We start from the raw sequence: 24,792 nt of genomic DNA, 5'->3' as shown, positions 1-24,792 counted from the left end.
CACTCAATGCACTTGTTGTGTGTGGGCGGGGGGAAGACATGGAAGGGTTTCCACCACCTTCCTGCCCCTGGCCCAGTTCTGGACGTTGTCTGTGGCTGAACAGATTGTACTGGCAGGTAATTCCCAAAGGGTCACTGAGCCCCAAGGGCTAGTTGCCACACTACAACAATGGCCCTAGATGGCAGTGTGTCCGTACAGTATGTTCCAAAGATGCTTTATTTTCTAATAACAACGCAGATCCGTTTTCCTGGTTGTCTAAGGAGTTCAAACAGCTGAGTGCAGTACTCTGATGCAGAGTAAATTTTTTCAGACACTTTTCACTGACTTAAGCTCCTAAATCCCATCTTCAAAAGCGATTTAGGAGCCTAAGGGTCATTGACTGTCCCTTGCGATTGTGGGGCTTGGACAGAGCCAGCTCCCAGTCACTCCTATTGGCAGGAAGCAGCACAGAAGCAGAGGCTATGAATCTGAAATTGCTTGCTCAGCCCATGTGGGAAACCCAGACTGACAGTAAAGATGGGGACAGAGAGGAAGAGAAGTCAGTCCCAGGACAGCCTGCATGCAGGTGGAGCTGCCCAGACAAGGCAGCATTTGGGGTAAGAGTGTGCTGGCTTCCAGCAGCAGTTGGGATGACAGCCTGTCCCTGCTCATGGGGAGTGGGGGAGAAGGAAGACAAAGTGCACAGAGAACCCAGTGCCCGCTGATTGCAAAGGAGGCCAGTGAGGCGGGCAGAATACGTGGACTCTCCCACTCCAAGAGGGGACTGCACACACTTCAGTGAAAAAAACCCAACTTGGTTTGTGTTTCCTCGTGCTGACTTGAGGGGAGCGTAATTGTCACGCACACCAGCTTCCACATCAGCAGTGTTAGGAAGCCCTTTGCTCCTTATAGGCTGCCCCAAAAGCTTGGTTCCTCCATAGGGAACACCGCTTACCTCTGTCTTCCCATACAACTATTCATCTCCAGGTTATGGGCCAAAATCCTGCTCTTGGTTGCACTGTTGTTGGCTTCAGCGGGGATCCTGTGGATTGACGCTGAGGCAAGGGAGAGCAGAATTTAGCTCTGACATTGCTGGGCAAGACTCACCCCCAGATTGATACCAATGTAAATGCTGCCAGAGGAACCTGGTGGTGTGAAGTCCTCCAGGAGAGGAAGTTGCTATGGTGCAAGGCATCTGCAGCATGGGAGGCAAAGGCAGCCGGTGCAGCTGGGGATGGGGGCATGGCGAAGGCAGCTGGTGCATGCACTGACTCAGTGCTTCCTTTCAATGGTAACAGAGTTTGAATGAGACCCAGAGGAGGACAATAGTGGAAATACTGAGGACAATTCTGTCTGCCAGTGCAAAGCTGTCAAAGGGCAGTGCACTTTCACTGGCCTGTTGCATCTTTAGTGCTAATGCACCCCCTTTCTCTCTCCCTCTCTCATACTTAGTACATTGAGCACGTCAGAGCTCTTTACAAAGAGCAGCTATCTTATCTTTTTTTTGCCATGCAGAGACACTTGGGGTTGAAGTTTTTTGTCCAGATTAGTGCAGTAGGTCAGTGGTCCAACCTATATCTCCCAACTCCTAGGCGACTGCTTTGCTACTAAGGCACACTGCCTCTCTACTCCTGTTTTTGTCTGCTAGGTTTGCCCATTGTGAAAAGACTTGCACAGTATGGAACAAAACACTGCATAGTCAAAAACAAAACTGAAACAGAAGCCAGCACCAGTAACTGCACCCACGCATCTGGCCAATGCTACCAAGCAGACAGGAGCTACTGAGCGACCTAGAAGAAGCTTAATTTGGGATTGTGTTTTGATGTGTCTCCACTTTGCAATCACAGCAGGAACAAGGGTGCTCTTGGGAGAATCATTAATAGAAAATGCATGAATCTAATGTCCTTGCTGAAAAATCGGGATGCTCAGTTCCATCAACCAGTCTCTAAAATTGGAAGCCACATTTTTTAGATAGTCACCTAACTCATCAGTGCTTAAGGAATGTCAGTGTTTGGGGCCAAGAGCATCTCACAGGATGCGTATCCAACATCTGAGTGCTAGCTGCTCCTCTTTTTTGCAGTATGACTGTGAGGGCATCTTGCAAAACTTTTGATCAGTTATGTGGGTAGTTATTTTTGCTAGGCCAGTGCATTTTTGAGTAGTGGGAGTTTAAAAATTTTCCCTTTCCATTACCATCAGTTTTCATAATAAAGATCAAGCAAATGGATTTTTGAACATAGGATGGCAAAATTTCATTGCAGTTTTATAAGGCTCTGATTAGGTACCCTTGGCCATTACCAAGATATCTGTAATTCATTTATTTTCCTCTCTCCTTTTAAAAGAACATGACAGGGACCCAGGACAGGTATGGTATGTCTACACTGCATTCCTCTTTCAAGAGAGGAATGCAAATGCAGCTGAACAAAATTGCAAATGAAGCGTGGATTTGAATTTCCCACACTTCATTTGCATAATCACGTCCGGGTGCTATTTCGAAATACACTATTTTGAAAAAAGAAACGCTGTCTACATGCGATTATTTCGAAAGAAAACCCTTCTTTCAACATTACCCTTAAACCTCATTTTATAAGGAGTAAGGGTAATGTTGAAAGAAGGGTTTTCTTTCGAAATAACTGTGTCTACACAGCGTTTCTTTTTTCGAAATAGTGTATTTCGAAATAGTGCCTGGGCGCAATTATGCAAATGAAGCATGGAAAATTCAAATCAGAACTTCATTTGCAATTTCGTTCAGCTGCATTTGCATTCCTCTCTCGAACGAGGAATGCAGTGTAGACAAGTGGGGAATCAGATGATCTATGTAGAAAGTGGCAAGATTTTGAAAAAACATTGGTGATTAGACAATCCCATCACATCTGAAGATAAAAGCCAGTCCCCTCATAGTTATGCCAGCACCTGTCAGGCAAGCGTGCCATACTTTTGTCATAGTGATATTGGTGTCGTGAACCATGAGTACGTTATCTTGTAATGGGCTGCTCTCGTGAGTATACATAAATTTGGTTCTTTGCCTTATGTCTCTTCATTACTTGTTTTAATTGTTTCCTAACCACTTACCCTGTCTTTGTTCATATCATTTAGTTCTTTTTTCAGTAGTAGAAGATTGTAAATTCCAGAGAGATTGTAATTCCCACTTAGTAGCAAAAAGCACAAAGTATTTGTAAAGTATCACTACCTTATGCTGCTTTGTCTGTCTCATTCTTTGCTGAAAGAACAGTACTAAAGGCCAGAAGCTCCGAGAGATTAGGGATGTTAAAATGTGTGTAATCAGCTAATTAAGTAGTCGATGGAATTTCCATCAACGACTCTATTAGTCGATAAGGGGGGGGGGGGGGAACTGCAGCGGAGTTAGCTCTGCAAGGGTGAAATTGTAAGATCAAGCCTCTTCTACATGATTGAGGAGGCATATGGTTTACCCTTTTATGCTGTGCTACCGTGGGGAAATAGCCAGGGGTTTTTTTGGTACTTTTTTTTTTTTGTGCTGCGGTGTTGGTTAGTTGAGTTGGTGGCAATATTAAAAGTGACCTACAGAATTGTGGGGTCCCTGGGCAAGGTTGGAGTGCTGGCTCTGAGCCCCCGAAGGGGTGAGGCCTTAGATGAAAAGAGCAGGCTGGAAGCTAGCCCTTCAACACTGCCCAGCCCACGCCATCTGGAGCTCTGACAGCGATTTAAAGAGCCCCTGGCTCTGGATGCTGTTGTGCTAGTGGTGATGGTGCCCTGGGCCCTAAGAGAGCTGCCCCTTCCCACCCTTTCCCCCTCGAAGCCTACACTGTCAATGGCAGTATCTGGATAATACCAGGGCTCTTCCTTGGGTGCCTTACCCTCCCCCCACCCCCCACAGTTTACACAGTGTGCTTGTGTGTGAAAACATTAACTTAAACCACCCTCTGAAAGAGAGCCTGAACAAACAGAGTCTGTGAAACATGTTCGAAAGTTCAACATACAAGGGGGGGAAGCACATTGCAGACTGAAGGGACCACCAGTGAATATGCCTTGTTCCTAACCCCTTCGGATACAAATCTGAGGAGTGTTAATTTGAGCCATCCAGCTCATCCAGACTGTCAGATTAGGCCAAAGGTTTGACTGCCTTTTCCTTTTCCTTCATTCTTTGTGTACATCTCCTTACGCTACTTACTGATCAAAAGGGAGTTGAATATAGGTAAGTCAGGGTATGTCTACACTAGCTCGTTGGTTCTAGCTAGGTAGGGTAATTAGGGCAACCGGAGTTGCAAATGAAGCCTGGGATTTAAATATCCCAGGCTTCATTTGCATGTTCCCGGGCGCCGCCATTTTTAAATCCCCCTTAGTCCGAACTCCGTGCCCGCGGCTACACGCGGCACAGAGTAGGTAGTTCGAATTAGAGATCCTAACTTGAACTACCGTTACTCCTTGCGGGCACGGAGTTCGGACTAAGGGGGATTTAAAAATGGCGGCTCCCAGGAACATGAAAATGAAGCCCAGGATATTTAAATCCCAGGCTTCATTTGCAACTCCAGTTGCCCTAATTACCCTACCTAGCTCAAACTAACGAGCTAGTGTACACATACCCTTATTTACTGAATCTGGAGCTACATGAGTAAATGATGACTTCTTACTTCCTTCTCAACAGATGTATAAATTATAAAGTAATCTCATTACCAGGTAATTAGTAGGCTCCAGGATATGATCTTGGACAGTCATCTGTAAAAATGGCCAAAGACCATTTTCTTCTACCCCCAGAATTACATCCAGTTAAAAAGAAAAAGCATCAGTTGGATGATGACACGGGGATGTTTCAAAGAGGATGCGTGTTTTTTGTCAGCTCTGTTGGCTAAAACAACGAGCACGAGCTTTCAGAGATGGCAGCAGACATTCAACTTGTTTCTCCTTTTGCGAGCAAGAGGACAGGGACAGCATATGCAGAGCCCTGCAAACCCGCAGATATCCACTCGATATCCGCAGCTCATTGTTGCGGCTACAGATCCAAATTTTGTATCTATGCAGGGCTCTTGTCCTGGTGACTCCAGCGCAACAGGACAAGAGATGTAATGAGCTGAGTAGAGGCTATCCTGAGAAGTGCCAGGGGAGTTCAGGGCTCTAGAGCAGTGGTCCCCAACATGGTGCCCGCGGGCGCCATGGCATTTGTGTGCCCACCAAATGATCTGGGGCGGTCCAGCCCCCGGGCACGCAGCTCATGCGCGATGCCGGCCCCAGGTGCATGGCGCATGCACGGCTCCTGCCCTGGGCATGCGGCGCATGCGCGGCCCCGCCCCCGGACTCCCAGCGCGTGAGTGGCCCAGCCCCCAGGTGCCCAGCAGCCCCGAAAGGTTGGGGACCACTGCTCTAGAGCTTCCAGGGGAAATGGACGAGTGAGAGACTGGCTAGAACCTCAGTGTTGATTTCTGTGGTCTGAGGCCAGATTACAGCTCAGACTGCAGCAGGCGGCCATCCCTAAGCTGTGTTAAGTGCCTCCCATGAGTGAAGGAAGAAGAAGACTAATGCCAGAGATGAGCTCCTGGACAGGGCTGAGAGCACAGAGAAGAGCAGTTTGGATTGGCACAGCACATGGTTGCAGTCTGTGGTGAGAAGGCAATAGTTCGGATCAGAGGGAACAGAGTATCATCCTCTTGGTTCAAAGCAGGCAGTCTGTTAGGTGAATTTGAAGCTTTCAGTTAAGCCTCACTGCCCCAACCATGCATCTCAATTGAATGAGAAGACAGAAAGTGGAGCTGTAGTGGAGCTGATGTTTAGAGTATAACTCAGACCAGCAGCAGCGATTCATATAGCTGAACTGACGTTAAGTACCATGCATAAGAAGGGGATATGGAGGAGAGGTATTGGGTCACTGTCACAAAATATTTGTAGCCACTGAGCCGCAAACACGTTCTGAGGACAGTATACATTAAATACGGTAGCTTATACTACAATAACAGCATTTGTACAGATTTCCCTTCCCCGTATACTGAAGAAGAGTCTGAATGAAAATATCCATGATTTAGTATCAAGTTGCTAGAAATTGCAGGATTATTTCTCCTGGGGATCTTTCCTGATATCTGTGGATAACAAAGGCAATAAATCATGGCAGATACAGAGGTTCTTTATTTAATCAGAGGACAAGTTTAACACAGAAAGTAAAGACTCTACTCAGAGGAGAAACTACCTGTGCATCTATATCTTATCAAAAGCAAGCAGCAAATTAACTGAGAACTGAAAAGATGAATCGGCAAAGTTAGTGCAAGTACCCACAGGCTATTAAATACTTAGTGTTATAAAAGAATGCATCCCTAGAACGCAGCAGCAATGGGCAATTGCATTTTGAAAAAGATTTGTGATCCTGTTGCAATAAAATTCCCTGAATCTGAAGGCGCTGGGAATGGGAGTTTCCACTGATGATAAATTGCAAACAAGAAGGGGCTAGTGTAATTTCACAAGAGGCTGGCTCCAAGAACAGAGACTAGAAGAAAACCCTGTAGGAGAAATAGAGAAGTAGGGTAGGAATAAAGTAAAAATGTACAGTCATTTAAGGCTTACAGGAGAAAAGTAAGGGCAGTTCAAATGTAGAATGAGCTAACGATAGCCAAATGGGGAAAAGGAGGAATTTTTCAAATATGATAGGGAGAGAACAATTGATCCTAGAAATAAGGTGGGAACTAAATAGGTCCATAATATGATGCAGAGGAAAGATGAGAGCAGGTAGAAAGCAAAACTTACTCTTGTAAATCATACGGACTATAGGTGACTTACAAAATAAAGGTTGTGTATGAAAAGTATGTTCAAGGTAGTACAACAGCTAAGGCCCCAATTTAGCAAGGCACTTAAGCATATTATGAGTTCCCCTGAACGTAAAACTTAAATAATGGTGTGTGTGGGGGGGGGGGGGGGGGGGGGCGTAGCAGGGGGAAGAACTAGAGAGAGAGAAAGAGAGATGCTGTGTCACAGTTCAGGGTACCTGTATTTCCCCCACGTAGTCCAGCAAGGGCTCCCAACTCTTCTGGTGGTGACCTCTCTTAGCTGGAGATCTTTGTTTCCCTGCCTCCTGACTAAGGCATTTCCAGGCTGCACAGCTCCCTGATTATACAGTGAATTTACCAGCACAGCCTGCTTGTCTTTCTCCTCAGAGATGGCTAACAGCGCTTTTGCCATTCTTATAAATCAACGTGCAAGCGTGTATATTCCTAAGGGTTTAAGCTTTACAGCAGTGTTTCTTAAACTGTGTTCCGTGGCACACCGGTGTGCTGCGAGGCAGTCGGAAGTGTGCCGCGGAGAACACAAGAGTTCAAAATGGCTGCCCTTAAAGGGCAGGTGACCTTTTATTTTTTTTTGCTCAATAACTTTCCCCCCTCGGTCAACTTTCCTGTACCTGAGTTCTTGCCTCTGAGGTGATATGGTTGATTGGCTGGGAAGGGCTCATTCTTTCTCCCAAACAATAGCTACTGTTGATGTATTACCTAGACTCTTCAATCTTGTAAGGAGAAGGTACTTTGGCCAACAACCGGTCCTACAATTGACAGGCACCTTTCCTCCCCCACCCCTTCTTTTTCTGTTATAAATTCTGGGTTTCTGTTGTTTCCATTCCAGCTCATCTGAGGAAGTGGGTTTTGCTAAACAAAAAATCCTTGGTGTTCCTCATAAAAAAAAAATATATTGTTTGGTGTTCCTTGGTCTTAAAAAGTTTAAGAAACATTGCTTTACAGAGAAAACATTCAAACCAATAAAATAATCTACAACCTTGCTAACAAGCTTACCAGAGACTCCCTGTCCCAACTGTTTCCAGCAGAGAAATGGTCACAAATTCATAACAACCTCAGTTCTGAACTAGCACCATCAGGAAGAGTTTAGTGCTCAGTAATTACAGGCCCAGACCCCATGATAAGGTTTATTGAAAATTAGACTAGGCAACATTAAATTGGGCATATAAATCAAGAGATTACTATCACAGTGGTGGTGGGGAAATAACACAGCAATTTAATATGTGCATTCCATCCCAAATATCCACTGTTTAGAGCAGCACATTATTGCCACTATGCAAATTATTATTAATTGTGATTCTATGATAGCTGGTCATCCCACCTGCTAGAAATAATACAGAAATTAATACGTTAAATTAATGCCGAGCAATGTGTTCACATGGGACAAAAACTAAGTAGAAAGACAAAAAGAGCTGTTGGTTTTAAGCTATTACTATAACTGTATTGATCAGAACCTATGTATGATTTTGTGTCGCTACCATTGTACTGCTGTAGTGTACAATTAAGCTCTCTGCTGATTACCCCAAAGCAAGGAGAGGTGACCAAATCCAGAGCAGTTAATCCTGTTAAATGGATCAGCTTCAATGGATAGAGGGTAAAAATTTCAAAAGTACCTCAGTGATGTAGAAGCCTATGCCCCGTTTTTAGAAGTGACTTAGGTACTTTAGAGTCTAAATACTGTTGACTTTCAGTTGAATTTAGGCACCCATTCTGAAACTGGGACTCCTAAATCATTTACGGGCTTTTGAAAGTTTTATCCTGAAAAACAAGAATAACTGATACTCCACTTAAATAAAGAGCCAGATGTAAGTCTAGGTGGCTCGTGACTTCCCCGCTGCTCCTGCCTGCAATGAAATTACTATTTCAGATACTTTTAGTGACTTGACAGAAGCAAATCTAATGGATAAGAAATACATTGTGCTAAGCGCTACAGCCATTTTATTTCCTCCCCAGCAGCCAGAGCATAAGGCAGCGGTCTCCAACCTTTTAACCACAAGATCACTTTTTCAGTTGAAGTGAAATGTAAGATCTACCTCAATCCCAAATACCCTTGTCCCACTTCTTTCCCACCCCTGCTTTGAGGTCCTACCCCTGCTCCACCCCTTCTCCCAGGCCTCACCCTGCTCACTCTATCTCCCTTCCTAACCCATCCTCATTCACTTTCACCAGACTGGAGTAGGGGGTTGGGGCGCAGGCTCTAGTCATGGGCCAAGAGGTTTGGAGTGTGGGAGGGGCTCCGGCCTTAACCCAGGGTGGGGGATTGAGGTCCAGGAGGGGTTTCAGGGTGCAAGCTCTAGGAAGGAGGTTGGGTGTAGGAGGTGGTTCAGGGCTGGGACAGGGGTTCAGGAAGCAGGTTCTAGCTGGGCACCACTTAACTGAGATGGCTACCAGGTAGTGGAGCCATGGAGCTAAGGCAGGTTTACTCCTGCCCTGGCCCTGCACCACTCCTGTAAGCAGCTGGCATGTACAGCAATGGCTCCATGACTCCATGTGCTGCCACTCATCCACAGGCACTCCCCCCACAGCTTCTACTGACTGCAGTTCCCCATTACTGATCGATGGGAGCTGCAGGAGTGGTGTCTGCAGGCAAGGGAAGCATGTGGAGACCCCCTGCTCTGCCTTTCTCAGGGGCTGCAGGGACATGCCAGCCACTTCCAGGAGAAGCAATTCCTTTAGGGATAATTACTCCAGCCACAACAGGTTAGGCATTTTAGAACTCACTACTCAAAGAATTAAATTTAAGTGTAAGAGAGAAATAAAAATTATGAAATAGACAGACTAGTCAAAAACCAAAAATAGCACACTTTGCAAGCAGTAAAAGGAGTAAAACAACCCTCCTCTCCTCCCCCCTGTGTGTGTTGGGTCAGGAAATGAGAGTGAAGGATAATGTGTGTTTGTAAGAATGACAGACACACACAGTTTGTGAGAGTGACAGAGATTTGCTTTGCCAGGCTCCCTCCATCACCTTCTCTCTGTGTGGAAATAGGGTACAGGAGTGAGTGGAGGAGGGACACCCTGACATCAGCTCCCCCCCTTCTCCCTCCCACACCCTGCACAGCAAACAAGAGGCTCCCGAGGGGCAGCTCCAAGGTAGAGGGCAGGAGCAGCATGACAGTGGGTGGAGGGCAACTGAAGTGCCAGCGCTTGATAGCTTCCAGGCCAAACCAGTCAGGATCATCTGTCAAAGGCTCCAAGATCTACTAGTAGATCCTAATCTACTGGTTGGTGACCATTGGCATAAGGCATTTGTTGTGATGGCTTTTAGCATATGCAAGATCAAGATCAGATTCCTAAAATATTCTGAAAACCAGTAATAGCCTCAACACTGACTGTGGTTAAATATAAAACTTAAGTAATTCATTCTATTAAAAAGTCAGTGTCTTATTTTTATCAAGTGATGTTATGAGGACATGTTCTAAATCAGCTGAAAGCTCTTGAAGCCATAGGCACTCCTCTTCTGTAATTTTGAAACCTCTAATGGAGCTAACAACTGGTGCAACCTTTTTGCTTGTTTTATTAGTACAGAAGTCTCCTGTCACTGAACGCTTCTCACAGAAGTGACCGGAAACAATATTTCTAAGGGCTACATAATATTACATTACTTTCCTCGTGTAATCAATATCCAAATTCAGACAGGGCTACATTGTGGCAGGCATGTATGAGTGTGCAAAGGGTGAGTGCAAAGGGGCTCTTTGCACCCCTATATACAGGATGGACTAAGTGTGATGAGGGAGGGCAAAGTATGCTGCAAAATGACGACAGGGTTCCTGGCCTGATGTGTGCTATGCTTGACTCCTAGGGATGTTCTGGCTGACTGCTTTGCTACCCTCTCCTTGATCTTTCCAAGGTACCCTCAGTGTGATCTAGGGGATAGGGCATGGCACAGCAGTCCTGGCTGTTCTATTCCTGGCTCTGTTGCTAACTAGCTATGCGACCTTAACCTCTCTGGGGCTCAGTTTCCCTATCTCAAAAAGAAGGTCAGTGATACTGGCTTGCTTACATTATAGAGCACTTCGAGATCTACAGGTGGAATTGGCTGTATGAGTGCTAAGAAATATTATCGCCTATCTGTTCTGTGCATTCATGAGGCACCTACCATCTTGGTAACGTCATCCCTACTCTTTGGGTGGGGCTTACGACAGTGTCTGTTGCACACTGCTCCATATGGATAGGCCCAATTCATGGCTGCTGCACTGATGACGAAATGAAGTTATTCCAAGTATCTTCTAGACAGAATGAATATTCCCTGTGGGATTAAAGAATGGTTTGTCTGATGTATGGAAGACGGGTGGTATGGAGCAGGGTCAAGGTAAGCATGCAGCAGAGCACTGAAACTCCCTTTTTGATCAGCCACCGAGTGACCATATGTTCGCAGCCGGAATGTGCCCTGAACTTTCTTCAGGAAGGTCTCAACACTGACCTTTTGTTGCATGGTTACACATAAGTACACTGACCTATTCCATATGCAGTCTCAGCTGTCTTCTCCAGTCTGCCATTTTCCTTTCTTTGCAAAATGCAATGGAAGGGAAACATGCTGCAATTAATAACTTTCATCATTAATAAAAATAATGGCATAAAAAATGATCATGCTTCTGGCAGAATAAATATCTATACTGCTTAGCAGCTGGACATAGAAATGCACGTTGATCATCTTGAAAACAATTTCTGACCATCTGTTGCTAATTGCTGTACTGTACTTCTCTTTATGCTGTGACACACAAATATTTAACTTTCTCCAGGATAGTTCTTGCTGGGGTTTGTGAATTACTTCATTCCTAGTTTTCCTAGTTTGCTGTGCATTTTTTATATTGTCTTTGTTCTTGCTCTGTTTTATTTTTCGGTGCTGTTGGCTAGGTTGGTTTATATTATTTCACTATCTAAATATGATGGTTATACAGTTATTGTCTTACAATCCTGCAAACCCTTACTTCTAGGCGCAGTGTTTACTAAAGAGAGTGATTCCACTACAGGTCAACTCACAGGACTATTCCTAAAAGCAAGCACTCCAACTGGTAGTGAGCAGTACATATGGTAATAATAGCAGAGCTGTGCCCTTCTGTTATTGCATTACACAGTGCTGGCCAAGATTTTCGAAGTAACTAGCGATTTTGGGTGTCCCACTTCAGATCCATTAAAAATGGGCCTGATTTTCAGAAAGTGCTTAGTAGCCATTATCTGAAAAGCAAGCTGCTGCAAGGAGCCTCAAATTGGCTTTTCAAAAAATCAGTAGTCCCTGTTGGAAATCTTGGCTACGGAGTACAAAGTTTTCATATAGATATGCAGATGGAGATTTCTGGAGCCACAAGGGGAGAATGACACCCAGTTTCTTGCTCATTTTAATGGGAATTAGTTTCTTGAATTAGTCCCCTAAACAATTTTGTACTGTTGCCTGTTGCTTAACAATCAATCAATTCTCCTAGAGGTGGATGCATTTCAACAACAGACGGCTGAAGTGATTTCTGTAACAGTAGGTTAGATTATGTGGTAATACAGTATAAACTCTTTCTCATTGTGATAGGTTATTGAAGCCCTTTTGAAGCCCTCAGACAAACGGTGGCATAGGAATGCAAAAACAAGCATGTACTACCTTTACCAAATTTCTTTTCAGAATAGAACTAGGCTTCAAATCTGGAATGATTGTTTTACATATTCTAGTATATTTTTTTATTTTATTTTTATTTGATTTTTAAATCCCCTTGCAGTTGTAAAAAGCTCTTTGACAGCTCCCTTGTTCAAATACATGTTATTTTATAGACTGCTTATACAGCACTTTGAAAATGTACTGTTAGGTATACACCTTAACTGTATCATTTGAACATCCTACCCAGCATAGCTTCATTGAATTAAATGGCGCTACGTCAGTTTATAGCAGCTGAGGATCTGGTCCACTGTGGCTATTCCTGCCACATTGCCAGAATTACTTTATCTTAAAATGAAAGCTAACCTATCTGCTAAAAAATTGCTATGTTGCTATCTCTGAGGGCATGTCTACAGTAGGAAATGATTTAAAAATAACTAAATTCAACTTCATAAATCCCAATTTTACAAATCGAAAATAGCATGTCCCCACTACCAGGAAGCCTCAAAATTAGTCCATGGCAGGCTCTGTTAATGTGGATTTGCTACCTCGACTTAGAGCCCCAGCAAGCACTGGGGAGCAATTAACTCCAATTACTCTGGGGAGTAGTTATTTTGAAATAGCGGCACCGGAGCATCCACACTACCGCTATTTTGAATCAACTATTTCAAAATTAGTGCTATTCCCAGAGGAAAGCAGGAGCTCAGATTTCAAAATAAGTAACATGGACTCTGCTTATAAAATTCGACCTAAGGGGGGTTATTTCAAAATAACACCCTAGTGTAGACCAAGGCTCACTGTTGTATTGTCAGCTTTGCAATGATGGGTGTCTATCTTAAAGTCCTGGCATGTCATTTTGTGAGAATTTCCCCTGCCATGTAAATAAGAAAGTAAGTTTCTAGCCCTTATGGCTGTGGAGAAAAGCATGACATTGTGAATTCTAAAGTTTTAAAAAAACAGAAAACAAATATAAAGACCCAAAGTTATTTTTTAAATCCTGAGATTGACTTTAAAATTATGGTTTTTTTAGAGCCTGGATCATGATTTTTGAACATGTGGAACTGGATGATTGAGACAGAGATGTTAACATATTGGGAACAATTTAAAGTCAGAATTGCCAAAAAATTAGGCTTTGTGCAAATGACTTCCATAATTAAAAATAAATCCAAACAGAACAGAATTCTTAAATAAACAGACATTCCCTCTGTAATGTTTGATACCAAACCATGAAAATCTGAAAGTGAAACTGACTAGAAATGCACTATTAAAAGTAAGAAAAAGTTTAGTAGTCCAAGCTGGCAGAGGGGGCAAATGCAAAAGGGTAAACAAACAGCATCAGTGATGCTTAATTTTAATTGATTTCTCCATTAATGAGAGATACGGAATTTTTTTAAACTGACTTCTAAACATACTATGTCCCTTTAATTGCAGTATGGACTTAAGGCAGAAGTATCTAACCTTAGGCACAATAGTTATTACTGTACCTCTAAGAATAATACTCTAGTTAGGGCACTTCAGCTGCTTCACTAGACAGTATCTGATTCAGTTTCATTGTAAAGGCCTGCAGCAGTAATTGATTTCTTTTTAAACTGCACCATATTTATCCCCCTTTCAGAGCTTTCCCAGCTTTGTGCTAGGCTCCAATTCTGTGAAAACTGAAGCAACTGAGAAACTTCATTTACTACATGTTTGCATTATGCATAGTCCACCACCTCTAAGTGCTACCACAAATAAATAAAGTAATAATAATAACAATTACATAATGATTGTTGAAGTGAAAATTCCTTTCTTTTTTACACTGCCCCTTAATATAGGGGAAAGAATTGCTTGATGACATGAATGGTAGATAAATACAGGACAAATACTAAAAGTCAATAGCATTTGTCAACCTGAGGAATTTGATGCTTTCGGAGGTTTAAGAGTGAAATATTGTGGCAGGAGTTTCCAAAGAGCTGAAAAATTTTCTGCCTAGGGGAGTTAGGTACCTATCTCCCAATGAAAGCAAATTATAATTAGGTACCTACCTCCCCTTTTGTTTCTTTGAAAAACCTTTTCCATACTGCCAGGTCTAAATATGGGAATCAATATTCATGTTTCAGGGCATTAATTGGTGACTGCAGTGGTTAGGAAGGAAATTCCGAGGTACAGGAATATGTAATTGATGAGGGCACTATGACAAAGCACACTGACGGGAGTTCTTTGATCATTTGTGCTGTCTCCCCTTAGGCATGTCACTTAACCGGTCTGTGCCTCAGTTTCTCCATGGGAGATAATGATAATAGCCATTCTTTGTGAGATGCTTTGGAATCTACAGTGAAAAGTACTATACATGTGCCAAATAAAAGGGAGGAAAGTTTCACTTTCCTTCAAAGTGTCAGATACTGTCAACTCATGGAGGCAGACATGAAGTGGTCAAATCTGCATGGCAAACTCCCATTGTGATGGACCACTCCTCATGCTTTGTGAAATGGACTTATGGACATAAATATACATCACTCAAAGGTGCTTTGAGCAAATTATTTCATGTAACCTATCGATCTTCATGTCATAATCTGCTGGCTCTATATTTTATTTTGGTGTGTGTATCATTCTTGTGTATACAATTATACATGTGGAGTAGGGAATACTTCATGGCTACGTCTACGCTGCAAGGTTTTTGCACGCAAATGGCTGTTCTTGTGCAAAAACCTGCTCAGCATCCACACCTTAAATGCGCTTTTGCGCAAGTAAATCAGCTCTAAAACGGCAGAACAGAGGGCTTTTTGCAGTATAGGTAAACCTCCTTCTGTGAGGCATAACTCCCTTTTGCGCTATAGCTCTTGCACAAAAAGGCAAGTGTGGACGCTCCAGAGGGGTTTCTTGCGCAAGAAACCCGTATGGGAAGAAGCATAGGTGCTCTGATGGCCATCAGAGCTTTCTTCCGCAAGAGTGTCCATGCAGTGTGGATGCTCTCTTGCGCAAAAGCACATCATTTTTGCGATGCACTTTGAGGTGTGGACGTGCTTCTTGCGCAAGAAGCCTGCAGTGTAGATGTAGCCCAAGGGTTTAAAATGTGTGAATGAAAGTCATCAAGGGAGGCCTCAGTGTCTAGGCAGTCATATGCAAATAGCCTTTTGTCCTTATGTTGTCTTAGGGGTTGGTAGGGAGCAGCCAGGTGACTCCCCATGCAATAAGAGAATTCTTTAAAAAAGAATGGGAAGGGAAGAGTCTTTTGTTTTTGGGTTGGCTGGACACACCGGAGGATGGTGAACCAGAGACCCCAGAGGAAGTGGAAATTTCCCTGGTTTGAAGGTGCCGCTGGAACAGAAAACAGTTTTACGGTGAGTTTGTAATAAGTTCACATTGAGGATTTAGAGTTAGAATTAGCGAAGTGTGTTTTTGTTACTTTTGATTTGTAATCTACTTTGCCTGTTCTCTCTCAGAACCACTAAATCCTACTGCTTGGGCTTAATAAAATCACTTTTACTGACTATCAAGCCCAGTGTAAATAATTATTACCTGGTGGAGCAACCAGTGTGTATATTCCCCCTTTCATTGTTAAAAGGGGCATACCCACATAATTCATTGGGGTTTGATCCCATTTGGGGAGTGGTATCCCAGAAAACGGGGCCCTAAATTGCACTGTCCTTGGACCTGAAGAGGTTCAGCGTCTGTATTGTTTCTTAGGGGGGCACTCATGTCAGCTTGGTGCCTTGGCTGGGGGAGACCAGGAAGCTGGCCCAGCAGGACCGGGCAGGGAGGAGCCCAGAGAGTGGGAAGGTGAGTGGCAGTGGCCATGTCAGCACTTTGGGAAACCCTCTGCCCCCCAAGGGGGTCTTCTGTGACCTTACCCCATCCCACCCATCTTCCAGAACATACTTAAAAAGTAAAAATCAGGAAAGGTGTAGCCCTTGAGGTAAACAAAATACCCTTCTCCTTTGTGCAACATCAGTGTTTGTCTATGTTGTGTTTAAGGTTTAGAAATCCAACAAAAATTGGCACATGAGCAAACCTAAGAAAAAAGATATAACCATTTCCAAGACTATTTTTATCTGCAGCTCAAATCACTTACGGGAAGGATTCATAAATAGAGCTTAGCAAAGTTAGTTATCTACATGACAGTGGAGTGTGCTGTTTTGCATGTAGTAACATCAGCTTTAAAGACATGTCCATAATTAAGGCACTGCTTGAAAGGAAGAACCATTTCCAAGGGCTGGGAGAATGACCCGAAACGGATAAAAACACATCCAAGATAAAAACGGGTGGTCAGACAGTGGTTTAACCACAACTAGTCTACAGTAGCTATCCACATCCTTTTGTGAGGCTGGTCAAGCTTGACGGAAAACACGTGCCAGCAACCCACTGCAATTTTCACTTTTCAGTCTGTGGTGCGTGCCGAAAGATTCATGTCTCAAAAAAGGAGATTTAGCCTGCTTGTACTGGTAGAATTTCCGCTTCAGAAATAACCTGAATCTTCCTGGCTTATAAGTGCAATAAGTGTGAAAAGGAAGCAAGCCCTGTTCTTTGTTGAGCGATACTATTTCTGCTTGTCTTTAAAAGTCATCTTTGGAATAAGCTCAAAATGATCATTCTAGAGAGAGTACAGAGCACTTTGGAGGATTATAATTTGTGCCAGGCAGAAGCCATTATGGTTCAATTCAAGCCTCTTAAAATAAGATATTTGGGAGACAACCAAACCCGCTCAAGTCTGCTAACTTTCCAGTTCATGACACTCTGAAATTTTATACTTTAAGGGCCTATTTCTGAAAAGGTGCCAGGTGCCCTGAACTCCCATTGAAGTTACTGAGAATCAGAAATGTTCATAAAATCAAGCCCATAGTTCCATGCTAGAGTGTCAGGTGAGATTACTATTAGTAGGGAAGAGACAACAAGTTCATTTAAAAGAAACCATCCTGAGCTTTGTATCTCTTCCTGCATGCCTTGCTCCAGACTTGAATAAGTTAAGGACTCCGTGCCTTACGGAGGAGCATTTCCAGCAGGAATGCAGAGAGTGGTGTGTACCACGTGCATGCAAAAAGAATCGATTTGGAAACGGGAGAGCAAGTGGGACCTAGCAGAGGAATACTTGGTCCCAGTGCCTCAGGGAAGGGAAGGAAAGCACAGAAGCAGTGTGCTCTGTGAGATGGGTACAGTTCTCGGCTCTACTAGCCAAATAATTTCCCGCCTCATGCCTCAGTTTCCTCTTTTGTAAAAATGAGACCAATGATACTGAACTCCTTTGTAAAGTGCTTTGATATCTAGGCACTAAAAGCACAATATAAGAACTATGCATTATTAATTAGTATCATTATGTAGAGATGAATGGATTAGTCTGAATTAAGAGTAGTAGACTGCCCCCTGAAAATCAAAGAAGTGGGTGCTAAGCACTTTCTTAAACTCAAGACCCTTGAAGATATCAAGTTGGGCAACAAAAGTGTTGTGAGACCCAACATTTTGTCAGGGGCAAGACAGCTGAGTAATAGGCTACGTTGTTCTGAAGCATTGTTAAAGTAACCAGTGGGCAAATACATGGCTGTTCTTCCCAATTAGATCTCTTAAAGTGCCCTTATCCCTGGACATCCAGTTGTAGACATATGGATGAAGTCCTGAATGTACTGCCATGATTAGTATAAATTACATGGGAAGAGCAGCAAGGACAGTGAGGCCAAGTTAGAAAATGAGTGATGCTGTTAGTATCTAGCTGACCCACAGTGTTAGCATGAGAACAGTTCAGTTATATAAAGATCTATAAAAACAGCTACTAACCAGAAAAGGGGTTTTATTCCATGGTCAAGTCTATTTATTATATAGTTAAGACAAAGGTTGGTCTTGATTCACATAACCTTTTGTCATAGTTCCTAAGTGTTGGTCTTATGCACACTAGGAGATGGAATTATTAATTTAAGTTGAACACATCATAAAAATAAAAATAGGTGACACCTTGACATCTCCCAGATAGATTACTATTTCTCCCTAGACTGCTTCCTCCCCGCCTCCCAAGTTTGTTTGTAAATTATATAATGGATATCACTTCATTTTGGGATACCGTAATGCTTCAGTGTTAGGGTATTTTCCCTCTAATTCATCATAATTTAATTTCCCATATTTAATCCTATTACTGTTAGTTATTTGACACCATTTGGAACAGTGTACATTAACCTTCCTCATCTGTGATTTTTACACCATTCCAAGATTGATGTTCTTCTTCGGCAGTCAATTAGTCAGTGTTATGTACCCTTTCATACCTAGCACCCGCAAAGTGGCATATAAATCCAAATTCTGACCTCAGTTGCATCTAAGTAACTAGAACAACGCCATGAACTTCAGATTTTACTTCAGTAGATCTCCTTTGGGTTTACACCTGTGTAACTGAGAGCAAAAGCTGACTCTTAAAGGCTAGAACTATTGGGAATGACATCACAATGCTCTTGCTTTTGATCACATAAGATTGTTACATAAAATAAAACTCAATGTCTTTCCTGTGCTTATTAGTATGAAGTGCCAGTGTTCCCACTAAGATTTTCCATCCATGAGCAGAGTGAGTTTTGTCTTGTGCACCAATATTAAGGTCATGTGTACTTGGCTCGGATGTGTGCCACCAGTTAGAAGGAATACTAAAACAGCCCTTGCCCAGTCACAAATAAAAAGAGCTGTTAAATCAGCACTTTCACTCACACATCCTTATTGTTATGGCTGACCCTAAGTGCCTATGTACTGCATTTGTCTCACAAACTACTTATTGACCATCCCTGTCCTATGTGATTTTTCCCCACACAACAACATGGGAGACCTTACGGTCATTCTGAAAGAAATGGGGGCTTCCTAACAAATGAGCTTGTAAATAGTGAATTGTGATGGTTGCAGCAGGTACAAGAACAATCCCATTTAAACTGTTTAACTATACAAAATGTAGTTAAGATCAGAGAGGTGAAACATGAAAGGAAAAGATGGAATTAAACATTGCTGAAATAAGTTATCAAAGCCCAGGCCAAAAGGGATCTCAGCTGGGAAAAAACCCAACCTTGGTCAAAGCTTAAATATGAAAATGAATAGCAGTATAGAAATATAAGCAACTTACATGAGTCATTCATTCATAACTTGCAATTTACGCACACACCCCTTCCCCCCCCAAAGCTCTTGGAAAGTCTAAAATCATTTTAAAAACAAAAAAGTTCAAAATTTCAGCTAGTAACAGGTAAGCCAAGAAAGTTTTAAATATTTAGTCTCTCATAATAAACATAGCAAGAGATGTTAAATGAAAAAAAAAACACCTTCAAAAAATTAAATAAAACCAGCTTTTTAAAATTCCACTAAAAAGCTATTCAGATATTTTATTCAAGGTTACAAAGTTGACAGCTACTCTTTATCTGGCAGTGAACATCTACTGACAGCCTTAACTTTGTGTCCTGATGCTTTCGCAAAGTTTCCTGATGCTGCACGAAGTTTAACTTTTTTCCCCTTAAGTGATTAATATTAAACCTAAAATTAGTGAAAATAAAAAGAGAAACCCAAAATAAACACACTAAATTTCTTTGTCTATAATAAAGCAACTTCAGACAACAAAAATGATCATTAAAATAAAAAATAATTATAGGTATTCCTAAAAAATAATACTTACTTAAAATCTTTTGAAAGCACAGAAAAGGCCACCAGCTGGGTGGTTTAAAAACAAAAACCAGCCCAGTGTGTGCAGAATCAATATAAAACAATAAAGCCCGACTATCAAACTCCTGTTCAAAATAGGGATGTGAATGGTTAACATCACCCTTCCTGGATAATGCTTACTACTTATGGTCAGTGGGCTGCTCCATCTCTGAGGTCTCTTCCAGTTCTAATATTCTATGATTCTGTTTGGGACCAGAGGCTTCATATTTGCTTAAAGATAAGGATCATCATTATTTCTAGTTCTAATGATAGAAACTGTTCTCTGCTGCTCTGTGATTTCATAATTTTTCCCATTTAGTATGGGTGATTGTCCCTAAGAAAAAAGGTTTCTAAGTCTCTTCCCAGCCCAAGATATAACAGACAAGTCAGAGGCTGTACCCTATATTCACTTTCTTTGTTGACTCTTGAAAGGAGAGAGATTACTATATGAGCCAGGAAGAGTTTTCAGGCTCTGGCTCAAGAGAGTGTGTGTGTGTGTGTGTGTGTGTGTGTGTGTGTGTGTGTGTGTGTGTGTGTGTGTGTGTGTGTGTGTGTGTGTGTGTGTGTGTGTGTGTGTGTGTGTGTGTGTGTGTGTGTGTGTGTGTGTGTGTGTGTGTGTGTGCGAACGCTGGACAAATAACCTGATAAAATGTATTTTCCAAAAGAAACTCTGCTTCATACTGGGGAAGGTGACCATGAGGAACACATATATCTTGTCAAAGGTCAGCTGGGTCTGACAGCCAAGCCTTCATATAATCCAGGCGTGGGGAACCTCAGGCCTAGGGGCTGGATGCAGCCCCCAGCTTGCCTGGATCTAGCCCCCAAGGCTCACGACTCCCCCCAGCATTGGGGAGCCTCGCTGGCACTCAAGGCTTCCCCCCACCACTTTCCCCCTGGGGAGTTGGAGCACAGAAAATCTATTAGCCTGGGCCTCCTAGGCTCTGGTGTGTGAGGGGACTGTGGGGAGTTGGGGGTCACTTGTGTAAGGCCCCTGACTGATTTTTCTGAGGGTCAGTGGCCCCCTACCCAAAAATGTTCCCCATCCTAATCCTTCATTGTCATCTTAGGGATTCTTCCTTTTTCCATCTGACTTTCCTTCTGCTCTATCCTGTTGATAGTATAGCTGCACCTCACAGTATGCAAAATTAAATTCCCTTAGTTGTTGTCTCTTCCATGTTGCCTGGATCTCTCTAGTCCATCCAATGGTTCTGGGTTATCCCTCTATGTCTCAACTCTTCTCTCTATTGCAGGGGTGCCAGTTAATTTGAATAGCACAGATTTTGTTCTGATTTCAAAGGCATTAATGGAAGTGTCAAAAAGAATTGTCCCCAGCACAGATCAGAACCTTTCCTAGACATTATGGTCCTCCTCTGCTCCCTTCCCCCACTCCGTTCATTCATCCACCCAGAAAACGTTTTCCCCTGTCATAACTCTGGCCATATCCTGAGCTTTGCATTTGAACATCTTGTTGCTACAAGGTGCTGAGTCCCCTCGGCTCTCATTAGCTTCACTAACATTATCGCCTGTGGCTTTGGGATCACACTTCAGTGGGAGTTGAAGTCACACACCAGCACTGGTCAAGAGGCCCCCAGCACTTTCAGAATTGAGGACTAACTCATGCAGCACTTTTAGCGAATGCCTCACGGCACCCAAAGCGCATTATGTTCACAACTTCATTGTCCAGCTTCCTCACATAATTTTATGGGTGACATGGGAGCTACTCCTTGTAATCCCAATCCAGCCACTTTGTCACTTACCGTTTGTGTCTAAAAAGCTCATCACTTCATCCTTTTCTGAAAAGAACTCAAACTGAATTGGATGCAGTGCTCCAGACTACCCTCGGTACATTCACGGATGATACTAAGCTAGGGGGAGAGGTAGATATGTTGGAGGGTATGGATGGGGTCCAGAGTGACCTAGACAAATTGGAGGATTGAGCCAAAAGAAGTCTAATGAAGTTCAACAAAGACTAGGGCAGAGTCCTGCACTTGGGACAGAAGACTCCTACACACTGCTACAGGCTCAGCACAGACTGGCTATACAGCAGTTCAGCAGAAAAAGACCTGGGGATTACAATGGATGAGAAGCTGGATACGAGTCAACCGTGTGCCCGTGTAGCCAAGAAGGCTAACAATATATTGGGGTGCATTAGCAGGAGCATTGCCAGCAGATCTAGGGAACTGATTATTTCCCTTTACTCCAGATATGGCCTCAACTGTTCCGAATATTGTGTCCAGTTCTGGACTCTCCATTACAGAAAGGCTGTGGACACATTGGAGAAAGTACAGCAGAGGGCAACCAAAATGATTGTGGGGAGGATGGTGGAGCACATGACTGATGAGGAGAGGCTGAGGGATTTGGACTTATTTAGGCTGCAGAAGAGATGACTGAGGGGGGATTTGAGAGCAGCCTTCAACTACCTGAAGGAAGGTTCCGAAGAAGATGGAGAGAGGCTGTTCTCAGTGGTGACAGATGACAGAACAAGGAGCAACGGTCTCAAGTTGCAGTGGGGAAGGTCTAGCTTGGATATTAGGAAAACTGTTTCATTAGGAGGGTGGTGAAGCACTTGAATAGGTTACCTAGGGGGGTAGTGGAATCTCAATTGCTAGAGGTTTTTATGTCCCAGCTTGACAAAGACCCGACTGGGATGATATAGTTGGGATTGGTCCTGCTTTTAGCAAGGGGTTAGACTCAATAACCTCCTGAGGTCTCTTCCAGCCCTATGATTCTATGGACCTCCTCAGTGCCAAATAAAGGGGTATAATCACTTTTCTAGATCTGCTGGCAATGCTCCTACAGATGCACCCCAATATGCTGTTAGCCTTCTTGGCTACAAAGGCACACTGTTGACTCCTATCCAGCTTCTCATCCACTGTAATCCCCAGGTTCTTTAAATAATATCCCCACTGTGTACAAGGAAAAAGTTGAGGGACAGCGCATATGTAACTTGTCCAATGCTGCACAAGAGTTAATGGTACTGCCATATTAGAGCTTAGGCCATCTTAATTCCCAACCCCAGTTCCTTCATTTAGGCTGTTCTGCCTTTCAACAGCTTTCCTTTAGGTTGGCACTGCCAACCTGTCACGTAAAGGGCAAGGTAATAAGTCATGTGAAAAATATTGTGGCTCCAGTCCATGCTTCACCAACCATTTTCTGTTTCCAAAAGAGAACTATAGCTTGGTGCTTCTCCTGGTGGTGTAAATCAAATAACTCCAGTGAACTCATTGGAACTATCCCAGTGTAAAACACATCTCAGAACAGAAGGAGGTTCCGTATTTGAATACTTTGGCTCAAATTCCAACCTAGTGTAAGCAGATGGTGTTCTAGTTAGCTTTTTGTTCTTACTGCAGGTTCTCTTATTTGGCACCAGAAAGAAGCTGTATCAATTGTTTGAATGATTCTTCTCTTCCTGTGCATCAGTTGTCATCCAAGCAAACTGCCACATCATATAACTCAAGACAATTGAGTATTCGCCTTCTGCTAGAGATTGCCAGTTATGTCTAGAACAAACAGTCTCTTTATAATTAACCTGAATTCTGTTCCTATAAAACCACTGGCAATTTAACTATGGTGAGTAGACCAATACACTAGTAATCAATAGCAGTGTCACATTCCTTGCTTTTTTCTCCTATTGGTAATTATTCAGTCAGGGTATGTCTACACAGCAAAGTTATTTCAAAATAATAGCCGTTATTTCGAAATAACTTTCCTAGCATCTACATAGCCAAACTGCTATTTCGAAATTAATTTGAAATAGCGGGGCGCTTATTTCGAATTTGGTAAACCTCATTCTATGAGGAATAACGCCAAATTCGAAATAGCTAATTTGAAATAAGCGCTGTGTAGATGCTTATTTTGAAATAGGGGGCCTCCAGCCCTTCCCAGGGTGCCCTGGTGGCCACTCTGGGCACAACCAGGAAAACTCCTCTCCCTCCCCCCAGCCTCGGAGCCCTTAAAGGGGTCGAGTGTGGCCACAGTGCCTGTGCCAGCTCCAGGCTGCGAGCCCACAGCCAGCACTCGCTGCCCCTGATCCAGTGGCCCCACCATGAGCCAGGCAGCCAGTGCCAGCCAGCCCTCCACTGCTCCCCGGGCCCAGTCCCCCAGCTCCCAGGAGCCTGTCAGGGGCCGGAGAAGGCGGGCGTCTTCCTGGTCCAGTGCGGAGATCATGGACCTGATTGAGGTTTGGGGGGATGTCTCCAACGTCCATGATCTCCGCACTAGATGGAGGAACGCGGCCGTCTACAGATGGATGGCTGCCAGTCTGGCCACCCAGGAGCAGGTGTGCATGAAAATAAAGGAGCTGCAGCAGGCATATGCCAGGGCCACAGGGGGCAACTCCCAAACAGGGGCAGACACCTGCCCCTATTTTGACACCCTGAACCGCATCCTGGTGGGTGGGACGGTCCGTGTCACCCCGGGGGTCATCGATCCTGGAGCAGTGGACCCTGACCAGCGCATGGAGGAGGAGCGCCAGGAGCTGCAGGAGCCCAGAGGGAGCGGGCCACACAGCCAGGACCCCCAAGCTGTCCCAGCAGACCCATCACCAGTGTCATCCGGGGAGGCAACAACATGTAAGTGCCATCACTGTCCCCTTATTGAGGGATGGAGAGGGAGACTAGGGACTGCGTGCATGGGCCTTGCTTACCACGGATCTCCCAGCATTCTGTGCATGTGCGAGCATGTGCCGTGCCACCCCTGGGCATGTGGCCCCAGCTGGCTGCCACACAGGGGCCTTGGCCTGTTAACCACACGCGTGTGTGAAGAGACATGACATGCTCATGACCCTGGGGTGGGACACAGCAGGACGCCCTCCTTCCACAAGGCCATTCTACACAGAGGCAGAGGACATCTCCCCCCGACCTCAGCCAC

The 24,792-nt window shown here is 43.8% G+C and overlaps 1 long non-coding RNA gene across 1 annotated transcript in view; it reads left to right on the top strand.

Annotated features, from left to right (window-relative positions):
- LOC142818777 (uncharacterized) overlaps nucleotides 1–23,475 on the top strand; it is a 68,358-nt gene extending 44,883 nt beyond the window's left edge. Inside the window, exon 3 of the long non-coding RNA XR_012896415.1 lies at nucleotides 23,274–23,475. This is a non-coding gene — a long non-coding RNA (uncharacterized LOC142818777). The remainder of the gene's footprint in view (nucleotides 1–23,273) is intronic.
- Nucleotides 23,476–24,792: the final 1,317 nt, after the last annotated feature.

Source organism: Pelodiscus sinensis, chromosome 1, assembly GCF_049634645.1.
Source record: "Pelodiscus sinensis isolate JC-2024 chromosome 1, ASM4963464v1, whole genome shotgun sequence".
Taxonomy (NCBI): domain Eukaryota; kingdom Metazoa; phylum Chordata; order Testudines; family Trionychidae; genus Pelodiscus; species Pelodiscus sinensis.
This window is presented reverse-complemented; position numbering and strand designations above follow the sequence as displayed.